The sequence below is a fragment of the Vombatus ursinus genome, unplaced genomic scaffold (genome assembly GCF_900497805.2).
Source record: "Vombatus ursinus unplaced genomic scaffold, bare-nosed wombat genome assembly UNPS02009205.1, whole genome shotgun sequence".
Lineage (NCBI taxonomy): Eukaryota > Metazoa > Chordata > Mammalia > Diprotodontia > Vombatidae > Vombatus > Vombatus ursinus.
The window spans coordinates 64,686,123-64,703,557 of NW_020948983.1; the positions used below are offsets into that span (position 1 = coordinate 64,686,123).

Below are 17,435 nucleotides of genomic sequence, written 5' to 3' on the forward strand. Positions count from 1 at the left end.
CTGTATAATAGAACTTAATTATTTAGGTGAGCTAAAAGCACTGTAACACTTGTGCTTAAATTGTTGAGGGAAAAGTTTAGTGGAATGAAGATTTATTCTATAGATAGTCTGGGATATAATTAGGAAATAAAGACTAGAGAAATTAAGCAGATTTCTTGAAGCAGAATATGAAAGAAACAAAGCAGGTAAAGTTAAGAAGTTGTGGGCTGTTTGCAGTACTGGTGTAAATAAGGATTTGAATGTAAAGGGTTTTGGAAAGGGAGATTTGACAAAGTGCTTTGATCTTATTTAGATAAGAAGGATATGAGAAATTTATTTGATTATTCCTTATGATACAGAAAATAGAGATATAATTGTAGCATTAAATTATTTAAGGATAGCATACCGAAATTTTGTCTTTGAAGCACCATTAGAGGGGTATATTTTAGTCCTTATGTAGGGAATTCACATTCTTAATTAAAGAGGGGCACAAATGCAAGACTGTCACTTTAGATCTTTGTCAGCAGACTAACTGGAAGTAACTGGCTGTGTAATTGAAAGTAAAAGGAAATTATAAATGCAAATTTGGTTTGTTTGAAATTTTGTCGTGAAACAAAAGTATTTGGTCTCAGTTACAGTGAGATGTGTTCTCCTTTTAGGATAATTGTGGTAAATCAGAAATAAATGCCAAATATGTTGACTATGTGAATCTAAAAGCCCGAGTTCAGGCCTATCTCAGAAATTTCTTGTCTGTGTGACTTTGTGTAGATTGATTTGCCTCTGTTTATGTTGGTTTCCTAATCTGTAGAGGGATAGTTACAATAGCATCTACCTCCCAGGGTTGTCAGAAGGATCACATGATTGTGAAGTGTTTAGCAAAGTGCCTGTAATGTGTAAAGCACTATATAAATATTAATACATGTAAATATTCCATATTGATCTATATTGATCAATTGGTATGATAGAATCATATGATTCTATATTGATTGCATTTGAGTGCAATCAATATAGAGTGCCAGAAATGAGTGATTTTCTATGTAAGAGGATTTTGAAATACTTTCAAAAGAATTGATATCACTTAACTGGTAATAAGTTTTGTTTCATGCTTAAATAGATGATATCATGTTATGTTATTGTATTTCTAAACATTTTCTCATATTGTGAAATTTGTTGTGCCACTGTATTGGAAATGCTGATATACCACAACTTTACTTTTAATCCAAATGCTGTTTCAGAGGTTCCCAAATTTATTTGGCCTATTGCCCCTTTTTTTAAAAAAAAAAAATTACTCAGCTTCCCCCTGGGGTTAGGTTAACCCTTATTTTTGTTTAACAGCCCCCTCCCTCCAATTGCACCTGAGACTACTACTGCGCTCCCCCACCCCTACTCCCCATCATTCCAGTGCCACCCAGGGGGCAGTATCACCTACTTTGGGAACCTATGTTTTAGATCATGAGTTGAACTATTAAAAGAATGTGATAAAAATGTTCGAAAACTGTTAAATAGTTAATGGGACATATCTTGTGCTAAAATGGATAATGATGATGATGATGATGATGATGATAACTTACTGTTGGGAGAAAGAGTAACAAAATCCTCTTCAAGTTATCCTTATCTGTAAGGTTTCTTCGCACTTCCTACTTGACCTGGGTATAACATTTGACCAGCCCTGCTTGACCACATGTTGTAAAATTCTGAAGTATTGAAGTTTGAGGAACTAGGACAACTCTTCCAGTCAAAGTGGGGAAATTTGCAAGTTTACTTGTAGTAAAAAGAGTGAGTTTCATCTCGGATTATTTGGTTATCTCCTATGAGAATTATGAAATGTATCTGTTAGAAGAAACAGGTGTAACTTCAATACATAACCATTCACTGTATGTGTGATCTATAGTATTCTCTGTATATGTGTGAAACTCTAGAATGTGCTTACTCTTAATTTATAAATGAAGGATAAATGAAATGTCTTCATCTTTGCTTTTTGTTGACTGTTGTGGGTAATAACCTAGTCTTAGCTTGTCGTTAGTAAACCTTTGCTATTTGAGGTAAAAATCCTGTAAGACTATAATTTGATATTGCTCTGAGTTTTGATTTCAGGTAGTGTTGTCATGAAGTCTACCATTCGAGGAGAATGCCATGTGCTGCTCAAAGGGAACACAGCCTGAGAACTGCTACAGGTAGATGTCTCTGCTAGGGAAAAGTTGGGAGGATGGCCTTGTGTAAACATAGGTAGGATCCTCTTGACTCAATTTTCTTATTGTGCTATTTGCTTTCTGAACAGCAAATTTGCCCTCCTGGCTTTTGATACCCTTTGGATAATGTGCAACTTTGCTACGTGATTGGCTGACATATATGATCCATGCCTAAAATCAAACAAAGCTAAGGGAATTTTTTTCCCTTATTATGGCTTATGTCAGATCAGTCTGTGCCCTTGAGGGGACAGTCTTGAGGGTTTCTCCTTTTTTCTTTTATAGCAAATTTCTCTTAAACATTGCAGGTGAACAGTGGAAGTTTTGTTTTTGCAATACTAATTCAGTCAATTAATACCAAACATCTGAGTTGCCATAATGGAATGAAAATATGAAAGATCTTACTGTTACTGCTTTTGACCTTATACATGAATATATAACTAGGTGAATGAGTCCTTTTAGTTGTCAGGTCCTTGAAATAATATTATATGGGGTAGTATCTTCACAAGGGGAGAATATAACAGATGAGATGAGGAAGAAATATGACACGGATGTAAAAGTTTAAGTAGAATAGCCAATTTTGAGAGAGCAACAGTATGTATATGTGTATGCACATACAGACATACATATATGATTGGCTTCCAGATGTTTCTAATGGGATATGCAGGCCTTCTATATTCTATATATGTTGGTAACAGGTTCTCAAAATTGGATTAAGGATTTTACATATAAAATTGCATACATAATTGTAAAGACATTTTAAATAACCTTTTCCCAATTTTGAAATCTTGGATAATTTTTAAATTTAGAAAGAAGAGCTTGTTTTCCAAGTCAGGCCCTTGTTGATTTTTTTTTTTAAGAGTCCTCCTTCAGCCTGTTGATGTCAGTGTCCGTATCAGGTACGGATTTTAGGTAAAAATAAGTTTCAGGTAAATTATGGGTTTCTAATTTGATGTTCTTATAGATCTTTTGTTAATAGGGTTAGAACTATAAAGTCTGAAATGATTTTTACCACATGAACCAATTATTAGAAAACCAAATTTAGGAAGTTATATTAAATCATATTAAGTCTTATTACTGGCAGATTTTAGCAGAGTTGCCTGGAAGTCTCAGTAGGTGACTTAGAACCATAGGAATCATAGGAAGATCTGGTTCTCTGCTTCCAAGTCACTTCCCAAATTACCTAGAAAGAACCCCTTCAGTGCTGCCCTGAGGACGAGGCCTATTTTGGAATGGCTAATGGAAGATGGACTACAATGGGACATCTAGAACTCAAGATGAAAAGTACCACTTAAATGAACATTGAGAGTGGGTTACCAAGTTATAAGGAGAATTGATTTTTAATCTTGGTGGTCATTGTTATATTGTTTTGGCCTTTTGGTTCTTGGTTTTTACTAAAGCTTATTGAATTTTCTTGGTGATGTGTTATTACTCTCCCCTCTCAAAAGTGCATTGTGAGCCCCCGAGTGGTTTAATCTGAAACGTAATGTAGTTAACCTATAGAGCCTACTTAATATGGTTAGTGTCCTTAAGGGATACATGAGATTACAATGAAGGAAACATGGGATTATGATTTGTGATACCATGGCCATAGTACACTTGTTTCCTGTTGTGACTTAAGTCCTCTAGTTTATAACCACTAAGGCTTACTCAGATTGATTAGGCACAAGTGGCATAGATTAGGATGATGCGTCAAAGCGTCGGTCCTGAATATTATATATTCAATATATAACAAACCTTATGCAGTTTTGCTAAGTGATTCATGGGGAACAGATTTCATGTAATTGAAAGAACCAAACCAATTCCATCTTGTGAACAGCATCCATTTTGTGACTTAAAGTTATATATTCTTGTACAAGTTTGGTCATATGATTTCAGGAGATTACCACAGAATATTCCGGCACAGCTTGTGTTTAGTACCCTCTGGTTTTGTCATGCTTTGGTCAGTCAGAAAGAAGCAATGCCATTGCTGTTCAAGATTATGTAACTTGATTTGTTCCTCATTATTGAATATAAGAAAATTTTGTTGTCTATGATTTGGTGTCCTTGTACCTACTGAGGGTTCTTGGATCTGATTTGTTACAAAATTGCATGTGTTAGTAATATATTGATATTCTTGAATTTAATTTTGCTGCTGTCTTTACCAGTTTCATTTGAGACAATTCCTGGTATCATTTCAATGTGGTCATAGTGTTTGATCTTTGTGATATATTGCTATCGTCGTCTTTTTAATATTTTACTTAAAATTTTGCATCACTATTAAGGAAATTGGCTCATAGCTTTCTGTAGTTTTGACTGTCCCTGATTTAGGCATCAAAGACATAATTGTGTTATAGAAGGAATTTTGGAATTTCACCTATTTTTTAGACTGTTTTATGTAGCATTAGAATTAATTATTCTTTAAATATTTGGTAGAATTCACCTATAAATATATCTGCCCTAGGAGTATTTTCTGAGGAAGTTCAGTTATGGCTTGTTAAATTGCTTTTTCTAAGATAGGGTTATTTAAGTATTCTGTTTTCTGTTCTGTTATTCTTAGCAATTTATGTTCATCCATTTGATTTAGGTTGTCAGTTTCAATGACATATAATTAGGCGAAGTTGCTCCCAATAATTGCTTTTCTTTTCTCTTCATCGACTGTTAAATTCACCTTTTCCATTTTTGATACTGGTAATTTGGTTTTCTTTTATTTAATCAAATTAGATAATGGCTTATTTATTTTCCCCCCAAAAAACTTAACTCCTAAATTTATTAATTCTTTTTTTTAAACTTTCAATTTTGTTAATGTCCTTTGATTTTTCAGGATTTCTAATTTGGTATTTAATTAAGGGTTTGTTTTTTTTTAAGTTGGCTTTCTAGTTTTTTTTTTTTTAAAGTTACATACCTAGTTTATTGATCTGCTTTTCCTTTCTTTTATTGATGAGTTTAGAGATAAAATTTCTAATTACTGCTTTGGCTGTATCTCAAAAATTTTGGTATGTTGTTTCATTGCTGTCATAGTCTTTAATTAAATTGTTGATTGTTTCTGTAATTGTTCTGTTTCTATAATTTGTTCCATTCTTTAGAATTAAGTTATTTAGTTTTCAATTAATGTTTAATCTTTGTTTCAAAGGCTCTTTATTTAATGTAATTCTTATTGTGTTGTGGTTGTTAAAAGAGGCATTTACTATTTCTGCTTCTCTGCATTTGTTAGGGTTCCCCCCCACAGTACATACTGAGTTTTTGTGAAGGTCCCACACACAGCTGAGAATAAGTATATTCCTTTCTATTTCCATTCAGTATTCTCCAGAGATCTAGCATACTAACTCTTTAAAAAAAATTCTATTCATCTACTTGACTTTTTTTGCGTATTTTTTTGGTTTGAATTATTTAGGTCTGAAAGGAATAAATTGAAATCCCCTAATATTATAGTTTTACTATATAGTTTTATTTCTTCCTGCAACTTATTTAACTTTAGTTTTAAGAATTTTGATGCTATACCATTTAGTGCATATATGATTAATATTGCTGTTCATTGTCTATGAATTAACACAGAATTAATTCATTTATAATTAATTATATATTACCTTTATATAATAATAGGAGCCTTTTAAAAAAATGTCCTTTCATTGCTTATCTCTTTTAATTAGGTTTTGTCAGAGATCATGATTGCTGCCCCTTCCTTTTTTATTTAACTGGAAGCATAACAGATTCAGCTCCAGCCTTTTATCTTAACTCTTTGTGTATCCTCCTATTTCAAGTATGTTTCTTTTTAAAAACATTGTTGGATTCTGGGTTCCAGTCCATATTTTTGAATTCTGGGTTCTAATCCATTCTGCTGTCATCTTCCACTTTATGGGTGAGTTCATCCTCTTCACATCCACAATTATGATTGCTAACTGTGTATTTCTCTCTATTCTCTTCTCTTCTTTTCATTCTCTTTTTTCTCCTGATCATTCTTTAAGAGTCTGTTTTGTTTCTGACTAATTCTTTCTGTATTATACTGTCTCTCTTATTTACCTTACTCCCTTAACTTCTTTCCTTCTCATTTGCCTGTTGGGTAAGATGTATTTCTCTACCTAACTGTGTATGTATGTGTATTCTTCCCTCCTTGAACCAGATCAGATGAGAGTGAGGTTGTAGTGTCATCATTCTCTCTTGCAAACTCCCTTCTCTCCCCTGCCCCCCCCCGTATAAACTCCCTTTTGCTTACCTTCTTTATGTTAGAGATATTTTTCCTCATCCTTCTTCTCCTTTCCCCTCCTTTCTCAGTGTATTTCTCTTCCCCATCCATTTTATTTTCTTTTGAGATCATCCAAATGCAGCAGAATCACATTCAGGCTTTCTGTCTAATTAGATTCCCTCTATGACCCCTGGTGATGATAAAGTTCCAAGGGAGCTTACAAGTATTATCTCCTTATATAAGAATGTAAACAATTTAATCTCATGATTTCTTACTCATGTTTATCTTTTTATAATTCTCTTGACTCTTGGGTTTGTATGTCAGATTTTCTACTTGGCTCTGGGCTTTTCATCAGGAATGCTTGGATGTCTTTTTTGTTAAAATTATGTTTTTCCCATGTAGAATTATATTCACTTTTCTGGGTTGGTTGGTTGTTCTCAGTTTACCTCCTGGAATATCATTTTCTCATCTCTCTGCTCTTTTATAGTTGTTTAGGTTGTTATTCAGTCATATCTGACTCTTCCTGACTCCATATGGGGTTTTCTTGGCGAAGATACTGGAGTATGGTTTGCCATTTCCTTCTCCAGCTCATTTTATAAACGAAGAAGCTGAGGCAAACAGAGTTAAGTGACTTGCCCATCACACAGCTAGTAAGTGTCTGAGTGCAGATTTGAACTCAGGTCTTCCTGACCTAAGGGCTGATGTTCTATCCATTGCACCACCTAGCTGCCTTCCTTTGTAGTAGTGACTGCTAAATTTGTTACCCTCCTTATGCCTCCTCAGTACTTGAATTTTTCCTTTCTGCCTACCTTTTCTTTGATCTGAAAGCTCTAGTTTTTGGTTATAATATTCCTGGAAGTGACCACTTTTGGGTTTCTTTCAGGAGGTGAGTGTTGTATACTTTTAATTTCTGCTTTGTTCTCTGTTTCTAAGATATCTGGATAGTTTTATGATTTCTCGAAATATAGTGTCAAGGCTCTTTTTTTGTTTATGACTTTCAGGTAGTCCAGTGATTTTTTTTTTTGAGGCAATTGGGGGTAAGTGACTTGCCCAGTGCCACACAGATAGTAAGTGTCTGAGGCCAGATTTTAACTCAGGTCCTCTTGACTCCAGGAGGAGTCACTGTGCTGCCTAGCTGCTCCTTAATCCAATGATTCTTAAATGATCTCTGTTTTCCAGATTAGATGTTTTTCTTGTGAGATACGTCACATTTTCTTCTCTTTTTTCCTTCAATCTTTTGTCTTTGATTAGTTTTCATTGTATTATGGACTCATTAGCTTCCATATGACCAACTCTAATTTTTAAGTTTTTTACTTCAGTAAGGTTTTATACAAACTCTTTTTCTAAGCTGTTAATTCTCTTTTCATATCTTTCCTAGCTCTTGTATCTTTTCTGTTACTGTCCTCATTTGGTTTTTAAAATAATTTTTTAAACTCCTTCTTTAACTCTTGCTTTAACTCTTCTAGAAATTCTTGTTAGATTTATATTCTAGTTGGATTTGTCCTTGAAGCTTTACTTCAAAGATTTTTTTGAGACATTTTCTTCTTTATGTTTGTCTTTTAAGCCTCCCTACCACAATAATAGCTCTTTATGGTTGGCTACTTTTTTTGTTTGCTCATTGTTTCACCCTACTTCTTGACTTTGGACTTCATGTTAATGCTGGGCTCTGCACACTTGGGAAGGTTTGGGGGTGGGGTGGGGGAGAAGCAAATATATCTGAGTTGAGGTTCTGTTGTATTATGTCCTGCTGCTGCTTTTGCAGCTCTGTCTGGGGACCTGAAGGCTTTCAGTGCTCCCAAAATGGTGTGATCTTTGGGAGGTCTGAGCTTTTGCAAGTTCCTGACTCAATTTTGTGTCTTGGCTTGTTTCTGGGTGAGATTTTCAGCAGAATACTGCTTTTCTATGCTGCCATTGGCCAGCGAGGAGGTTCTGCAGATTCAGAGTGAAAGAACTGCTAGATTCCTTTTAGTTTGGGATGCTGTGCTCTGCTTCTGGATTCAGAGCCATACAATCTTACATTTGCTTCTCGAACTTGTTGGGGTAATGCTCAGAACTGTTCTTATCTGTCCTGGATATGTAACCTGGCAATGTATGGTGGGCAATCAAATTACCAGGGCCTGTTCTTGCACTTACCACTTGTTCAGCTATCCCCTGGCATCTTTTTCTGGTACTTTCTCTTTGTGTCTCTTTCAGTCTTTGGTTATTGGAATGTTTCCCTCCATAGCTGCCACACACTTCTGCCAGTCTCTCCCCCCCCCCCAATACCTGCAGACCTTTTTTTCTTGCTAAATAATCTTGGATTGGAAAAATTACTTACTGTGACTTCTTGGCTTTGATTGAGTTCAGTCTGCTGCATTCTCTAGATCTTCGTTGATGAGATATTGGGGAGGGGGGAAGAGAATTAGATGCTCATGCTGCTTCTCACTCCAGTCATCCTGACTCTGCCTTCCTTCAAGTTGCCTACTGAGTTGGAGCAAGGGCATAGGAAATTTAACTCTAATAAAGCCAATCTAGCAAAAGACTTGGAGGTGGGAGTGGCACAGATATAGTCCCTAATTCCTGGGTTTTTTAGCCTTGCCGTACATGTATCCTGAGGGACTAGGACAATACTGGTCTAACTGGTTTTCACCAGTAAACATTGTTTTAGGGAGTTAGTGATTTCTATTTGTTCTATTGTAATTTTTACGAAGTCCATTTCTTAGGTAACTTTACAATGTTCTCTTCTAACCTACTTATTCTTATTCCATTTTTTCCCTTAAGAGCTTTTGTTTGCTTTTTTTGTTGTTTTATCTCTTCATATTTTCTTAAGTATTCATGTAGTCCTTACATAGAATCCCTTTTTCTCTTTTGAATTGGTTCCTGAGTTGTTAGGAAGTTAGTTATACTGGTTGATGTTTTCTTTGATTTACTCATCTCTCCAGTTTTAGTTCCTGAATTGGGGCTTTGTGCAAGGGCTAGTTCATCCACTTAATGTACTCTTGGATGGTCTTGATCTGGAGTTTCTTATTTCTCGTGTTAAATACTGGGGTTACAAAGAAAGGCAGAAACAGTCCTTGTCCTCAAGTAGCTCACATTTTAATGGGGGACGAAGCATGCAAACAATGGTGTGCGTACAAGATATATAAAGAACCCTCTCTAGAGTCTCAGTAAAGTGTTTTTGGGACTTAAGGATTGTTGGGCCAGGGATGTCTGAGTATTAGTCCTGGAGCATCACAGGCTTCCAAGTTATCTTGCAAGTGGATCCCTGACTATCTCTAGCTTAGGCAGAGGTCTCCTGTGGAGCACAGGCATTTTGGGTTGGAGTAAGTCACTTATTATAGTTTCTCATTGTTTTTTTTTTTTTGATGATTATTTGGCGTGGGATGAATTTTAGGGTTTTGTTGGAGTAGAAAAATAGGAGCTAGGTGCCTTGCTTTCCTATTCAAACAGCCGTCTTGGCAGAAAGTCTTTTATTAGTAGTATTTATCTATTCTCCTGCTAACAGAAGTGTACAGTGGAAAAAAGGAAGATACAAAAAACCCCAAAGAAACAGGTGAAAGATGTAAGAGGACATTATAGGCCCTAAGAAATTTTGCTTGACTTAGAGTAAATGATGAGACATAATTTAAGGCAGCACTAGATAAAGAATACCACATAACCTGAATAAAAATACCTGAATCTATTTAAGTATATTCCAGTAAATGAATATCTCCAGATAACTCAGACTCATTCCTTTTAAGGACAGAAACTTTGTTTTACTGTTTTTTTATGAAAATTTCTAGAATATTTCACAGAATTTTAAAACAATATGTTTTAACATTTTCTTGAGTGAAGTGTCTAATTATGATGCAACAGAATAGTGATTGATTTGAAAGCAACATGTCACTATACAAAATTACAGCTGAACTTTCAGTTCTTGTGTCTAATTTTGTTGCTTTTTGTTCCCATTCTATCAACTGTATATTTGGCAGCTGCTGTCTTTAGCTAATTTGTTCATTTTTTAAAGAAAATTTCATTAAGTATTTCCTATAAAATCTTTTTTTAACAATCATTTTTTAAACTTTTGAGTTGCAAATTCTCCCTTTCTCTTTTGCCTCTCCCCCCTTCTTGGGAAGGCAAGCAGTTTGATTTTGATTATATATGTACCATTATGCAAAACATATGTCCATATTAACCATATTGCAAAAGAATACCTAAAACAAAATAAAAATAAAGTTAAAAAAGTATGCTTCAATCTGTATTCATAGTTCAGTTCTTTCTGGAGAGGACAACATTTTTTCATCATGGGTGCTTTAGAATTGTATTGGACCATTGTCTGATCAGAGTAGCTAAGTCTTTGACAGTTGGTTATCTTTACAATATTATCCTGGTTCTGCTCCCTTCCCTTTGCATGAGTTCATGTAAGTCTTCCTAGGTTTTTCTGAAACCATCCTGCTTGTCATTTCTTATAGCCCAGTAGTATTCCATCACAATCCTATACCATAACTTGTTCAGCTGTTCCTCAATTGATAGGCATCCCTTTGATTTTCATTTCTTTGCCACCACAAAAAGAGCTGCTATAAACATTTTGTACAAATAGATCCTTTTTCCCTTTTCATTGATCTCTTTGGTATGTAGACCTAGTAACGGTATTTAGCCCATTTGTTCTGATCTGCTGTGTTTTGGGAAAACTGGATAACCAGGGTTTTTAGAATTGTGCATAAAGTGGTATAAATAGAGGTTAAGGGAGGGTCCTGAAGTCCTCCTTTATAAAAGTGTAGTGTCTGAGTTTTATAACAGGTATTTAAAAAACTTAAGAGACATTTTCTACTTACTGATGCTCAGATGAGATGGCTGGAAATCTGTCCTCTGAATTAAAAATTCAACAAATATTAAGCTCCTACTGTGTTTAAGACACTGGTACCACTGTAGAGACTATGATGAAAACAGTTTCTCCTTTTAAGGATCTTCCAGTCCACTCATGGGTTACAACATATACACCAGTCAATAAAAGCTAATTTGAGGATGGAGAGAGGACTAACAACTGAGGGCACAAGTGAAAGCTTAGATTTTGTGTAGGTAGCCCATGAGCTGAGTTTTGAATAAAATAAGGATTTTGAGAGGCAAAGGTGAAGGAGTAGTATACTATGTATACTATAGTATAGTATAGTATACTATATTTAGTCCTATGAAAAGCCATTAATTTTGTGAAATGGAATACCAAGTTTAGAGAACAGCTCAGTAGTCCATTTTTGTCTGCAGTGTAGTGTGTGTGAATGGGAGTAATAAGAAATAATTCTGGATCTTTAAATACCAGTCTGAAGAATTTATATTTTCTTCTAGATCCAATGGGCCATAGAAGATTTTTTTGAGCAGGGAAGTGACATTTTTAGAACTGTGATTTAGGAATATTAATTTGGCAGATTATAGAGGATGAAACAAGAAGCAGTGAGACAGAATGATGGTGTTGTTCAGTCATGCCAACTCTTCGTGACCCCCTTTAGGGTTTTTTTGGCAAAGATATTGGAGTGATTTGCCATTTTCTTCTCCAGCCTTTTTCGAAGATGAGGAAATTGAGGCAAACAGGGTTGAATGACTTGCCCAAGTTCCCACAAGAGAGTAAATGTCTGAGGACAGATTTGAACTCGGTAAGATGAGTCTTCCTGACTCCCCGGCTGGCACTCTTATCTACTATGCCGCCCAGATGCTGGAGACCAGAGTAGGCTGTTATATTAGAATAGATCAGGTGAGAGATGAGGTTCTGAAATAGGTAGTAACTGTTTAAGCAATGAGAATAAAAGATGCAAGAGATGATGTCGAGATAAAATTGATGAGGCTTGGCAGGTGATTGAGTTTGGGAAGTGAAGAGAAGAATCAAAAAATGAAGAGAAGAATCAAAGATGACTCCAAACTTGAAAGCTTGAGTGACTGAGTGATGATAGTGGCTTCAGCAGAAAGATGAAAATTTAGAACCAGGAGTGAGTTTTATGACATGACTTGCAGTTGACGTTCATTTGAGTGAAGGAGGGCTGTGCAAGGTCACCAGCGTCACTTTCTCCTCCAGAGCCATCTGGGTCCAGTGGCCAGATATTCATCAGGACAACTGGAGATGGCCCAGAATGCAATTGAAGAACCTGACCCTTTTAAGCTAAGGTCTTTTTAGATTCTCACTTTGAGAGAGGTAATGCCCATTCAGTGAATGAGCATTACTCTTTTAAGAAGGGAGTCAAAGGATGGCCTCTTTAATAAAAAAAAAAAATCTAACTAGGAGGGGAAGACCTTCAGGGTTGCTGGGCAAAAGAGAAACAGTTACTATTTACTTTAACTCTGAGCAGTTTGATTTTTTTTTTGTGTGTGTGCATAAAGGGGCCATTCCTTGACTCACTTCTCTCTCCCTCTCCCTCTCCCTCCCCCCCTCCCCCCCCCCCCCCCCCCCCCCCTCCCCCTCCCCCTCTCCCCCCCCCCCTCTCCCTCTCTCTCCCCCTCGGCAGTTGGGGTTAAATGACTTGCCCAGGGTCACGCAGCTAGTTAGTGTCAAGTGTCTGAGGCCAGATTGGAACTCAGGCCTCCTGTCTTGACTCACTTCTTTTCTTTCTTTCTTTTTTTTTTTTTTTTGACTCACTTCTTCAAGTGGCCTATTCACTGAATGGGTGTTACCTCACTGAAAGTGAGAACCTGAAAAGTTCTTAACTTAAAAAGAGTCAGGGTCCAGGGCAACATGGTGATGCCCAAGTGTTAACTTCAGAAATCTTGTTCTGGTTTGCTGTTGCTATTGCTGCTACTGAAAAGTCAAGCAAGAGCCCCCAGTAGATGCCTGTTTTGGCTGCTCTGTGGCTCCAACTTGACGTCTGAAGCATCCAGAGCCATTTCTGAAGCTTCTGCAGAGCCCATTTTATGGAGAGGACAAGAGTTCCTCCCTGCCAGGGTCCCGCCACAGCTGACATGGAGAATGGTGTCCATCCAGAGCAGCCCCAACCTGGGGCAGAATGAGGAAACAGTGATCTCCGAGGGAGATGCCAGGATTGTTTTTCACAACAGCAATGGAGTATTTTTCAAACCAGTTGGGAAGTTCAGCAGAGACCTAACATTACAGAGTTTGCCCGGATACAGCTATTGTCCAAAGGAATTCAGATTGAGGTGCCAGGTGAGGAGAAGCTTCAGAAGGTGTTCGTGAACCTGGCAGAATTGGAGAAGGGAAGCATGGAGCCCTGTCCTAGGGGCCAGCCCCAGACAGCAGCTGTGGGGAACGTCTGTGATGAGGGGTTGCATGTGCTGGACGGCTTGGCAGAATCAAGCCTTTGATCCATCTGGTTTGCTAAGGAGGTCCCAGGCCTCTGAGCCGTGATAGCAGATGATGCCTCTGCCTGGGCTGTGGACCTCATATAATGCAATATCCAGCTAAACAACATTAGTCATCTGGTTCAGCCTACTCTAGCTGATGCTTGCCTGTTGATGTATGAGTACCAAAGGGGATCTGAGCGATTTGATGTCATTGACCTAGACCCTTATGGAAGCCCAACCACATTCCTAGATGCTGCAGTGTGGGCTTTGTCGGGAAGAGGTCTACTGAGTGTGACCTGCACTGACATGGCTGTGATGGCAGGAAACAGCAGCGAGACATGTTACAGCAAATACAGAGCCATGTCCATCAAGGGCAAAGCCTCTCATGAAGTGGCACTAAGAATCGTGCTGCATAGCATAGACCTTTGGGCCAGTTGCTACCAACGACATGTCTTTCCCCTGCTCAGCATCAGCGTGACTTCTACATCTGAGTCTTGGTTCGTGTGTACGTAGGCCAAGCCAAAGTCAAAGCCTTGGCCAGTAATCAGGGATTCGTGTTTCAATGTGTTGGCTGCAGTTCCTTCCACTTGCAAAGACTGGGCGAGACAATGAACAATGATGGATGTGTTAAATTCTTTGCAACCACGGGCTCCCCAGTTGAGGTCTGAGTGTGAGCACTGTGGGTGGCAACATCAGATGGGTGGCCCTCTATGAGGAGAACCAATCCATGACCTATACTTCGTGGGTAGGCCCTGGCTGCCATTAGCAGGAACCCTGGGCGTTTCCAGCCATCAGCAAGGATCTGGAGTGTCCTTGATATGGTCACTGAGGAGCTGCCAGATGTCCCCCAGTACTACACTCTGGACCAGCTGAGCATTACCATTTACTGCAACATAGCCAGTCTCCTACAACTTCAGTCTGCATTCATACAAGCTGGCTATTGAGTGAGCCTCTCTCATGCCTCTAAGAATGCTGTGAAGACAGAAATCCCACCTTCAGTGCTCTAGGACATCATATCCTGCTGGGAGAAAGAGAACCTTGTGAAACGAGAGCATCTCTCAGACCAGTTCAGCCTCCCATATCCTCAAAGTCAAGCCCAGGCTCCAGGTGAAATTTCTCTATCCAGGGTGATGCTAACCGCAGTTCCCGACAGCAGGGACACCAGTGTTTTCAAGCCAATCCCGAAGCCAAATGGGGGCGAAAGGCCCAAGCCCGGTCAGGGAGGAAGAAATAGTGACAGCTACAGAACAAATGGAAAGAGCCCAGTAAGGACCAGGGAACTGACAAGCTCAAGGCCTTCCCCTGCAAGAAGTTCAAACAGGGAACTTAGCTCATGAGGAATGAATGTTGTTAGTCTCACAGCCTTGAGGAACTCTTGATCCAACCTGAGCCCATCCCAGGTTCCTTGCCTTGAGGGCCTCTGTCCCTACCCTACCCGCTTTGGATTCAAATAATAAAATTATATACTCCCCCCACCCCCCCAACCCCCCCCAAAAGGGCAGGGTCTTCCATTGCATCCTGGGCCATCTCCAGTCATCCTGATGAATATCTAGCCACTGGACCCAGATGACTCTGGAGGAGAAAGTGAGGCTGGTGACCTTGCACAGCCCTCCCTCACTCAAATCAAAGTCAGTTGCCAAGTCATGTCATCATCTCCCTAATGTCATGTTCTTCTTCGAGAACAAAGGACAAACACAACTTGGGAGTATTCTGAGCTGGGGACCTAGCTGGCCAGTTCCAATTGGGTAACTCAGCTTGTTGTCCCCTCTCCCCTTCCCCCTTCCTTCTCCTTCTCCTCTCTGGAGTTTACTGGCTAGATTTATTTCTCAAAGACCAAGCCTTAAACCCAGTTCACTCTGGAGCTTATAGATTGGACAACAATAGGTCCCAGCCCAAGCACCACTTCCTGGTTATTTTTTGGGCCCTCCTTGATCAGAGTGAATGTAAATAGTAGCATGATTTTTAAGATGTTGATGGAACATCTAACAGACAGTAGTAGATAATGCTGTTCAGGAACTCTAGAGGGGTTAGGGCTGGATTTATAGATTTGGGAATTATTTGCTTAGAGAAGATAATTGAAACTGGAAGCATCTGAGATCACCAAGGAAGAAAGGAAAAAAAGTCTTAGGACTGAGTCTTGGAGTTTTCCCACTCTTAGGGAGTGGGAGATGGATGATGACCCAGCAAAAGAGACTGAGACAATTCAATTTGAAATTAAATAAACTTGTAAAGAGCTGCAAACTAAGGCAAGAAATAGGAGGGAGTGGTTAGGGCAGTGAAAAATGTCGGAAATTTCAGAGAGGTCAGATAGGATGAGGACTGGGAAAGTGCTGTTGGATTTACAGTTAACAAAGTGTTGATAACCTTGGAGTGGGAAGCCAGGATTGGGGGGATGGGAGGAGTAGGAAGCCATATTGTAAGCACGTGAGAAGGGAGTTGTAGGTTGTCTAGGGCCTTTTCTTTTGGTAATGTCTGCTGTTATAAAGATGACCCCAGACTCAGTTTCGAAGACTGGTGTCTCAAAGACTTTTTATTAAAGAGGTTGAAGTGTGACATTTCGATTCTCATGAGAAGCAGGTGCACTTCCTTGGGAGGAGAGAAAATGCCCGAGGTAAAAGAGTAATTGCCTAACTCCTCCCTTCTGGATCAGGACTGGTCCTAATCCTTCTGGGTTACAATCTTCCTTATATGCCCCACCCCTAACATACATTATGTGCCTAGAATTGTGTTATCACTCCCCCCCCCCCCCAGAAGTTAGCCTGTCTGTGCTGATTTCTTTATTTACTTATGTGGAATCTTAACTCTTTCATTTCTCACACTACTAAACCATCTCATAGATGCAAGTACTGGGCAAAAGCCATGAGTGCATGTTAACCTGTTTCTTGCACATGTAGCATGTTTTGGAGCCTGGCTTCAGAAAATTATTGTCAGAAATTCAGGCCATAAGTTGTTGACACTGTTTTTCTTTTCTTTTCTTTTTTTTAATAATTTTTTTTCTTTTTTTACTTTTAGGCAGTTGGGGTTAAGTGACTTGCCCAGGGTCACATAGCTAGTAAGTGTCAAGTGTTTGGTCTGAGGCCGGATTTGAACTCAGGTCCTCTCGACTCCAGGGACAGTACTCTATCTACTGCGCCATGTAACTGCCCCGACACTGTTTTCCTTAAAGACCCTTATGAACATAATAAATGAACAATAACTGTCTCACAAAAGGTGAGTCCCTTGGCTCTGGGAAAAAGTTTTTAGAGTCCATCCATGTCCATGAAAAAAGGTATTCTATCCTTGTCAAAATAGACCCAATCTGCACAATTAGCCATGGGTTAAACTGGACTCTGTGCTCCTTCTCCTCAACCAATTATATGCTTAAAGACCTCCAACTGAAGATCTGAGAGTTAATTTTAACAGATAACACCTTGTTCTCAATAACCACCCCACTTCCATTCATCTATTACTACCTTTTTGTCAAGGAAAACTGGTAAAAATATCACTGACATATTAGAGGTAGGACCTTTTCTCTATAAAAAGGGAAAGCTGGGAAGCCATCTTTCTTGGACACTTCATAAACAAATCAAACTAGTCACTGGTTAGTACAGTACCATTTTGAGACATTGACTTGAAGACCTGCACTTTGCCCTTTTCCACAGCCATCTGGAGCCCTCAGTTGTCAATTAAGACTATTCTTCGGTAAATTTTTCTTGTATATGTATGTTTTGTTTATGGACTCATTACATCTCCATGTGGAAAACCTGATTTACTTGACACTCCCCTTCCCCCTCCCCCCATTCCTTTAGATAACAAACATTTGCTGCAAAATGATAGGAAATTAAATGAGTAGAAGCAGTGTTGGTTCCAGAATAGTTGGTTACTGTTGG

At 38.5% G+C, this 17,435-nt stretch overlaps 1 protein-coding gene and 1 pseudogene across 1 annotated transcript in view; both read left to right on the top strand.

Annotated features, from left to right (window-relative positions):
* Positions 1 to 17,435, top strand: part of ADAM10 (ADAM metallopeptidase domain 10) — a 157,205-nt gene that overhangs the window by 21,501 nt on the left and 118,269 nt on the right. The gene's annotated exons all lie outside the window — the stretch shown is intronic.
* On the top strand, positions 13,096 to 14,980 carry LOC114035557 (annotated as a pseudogene).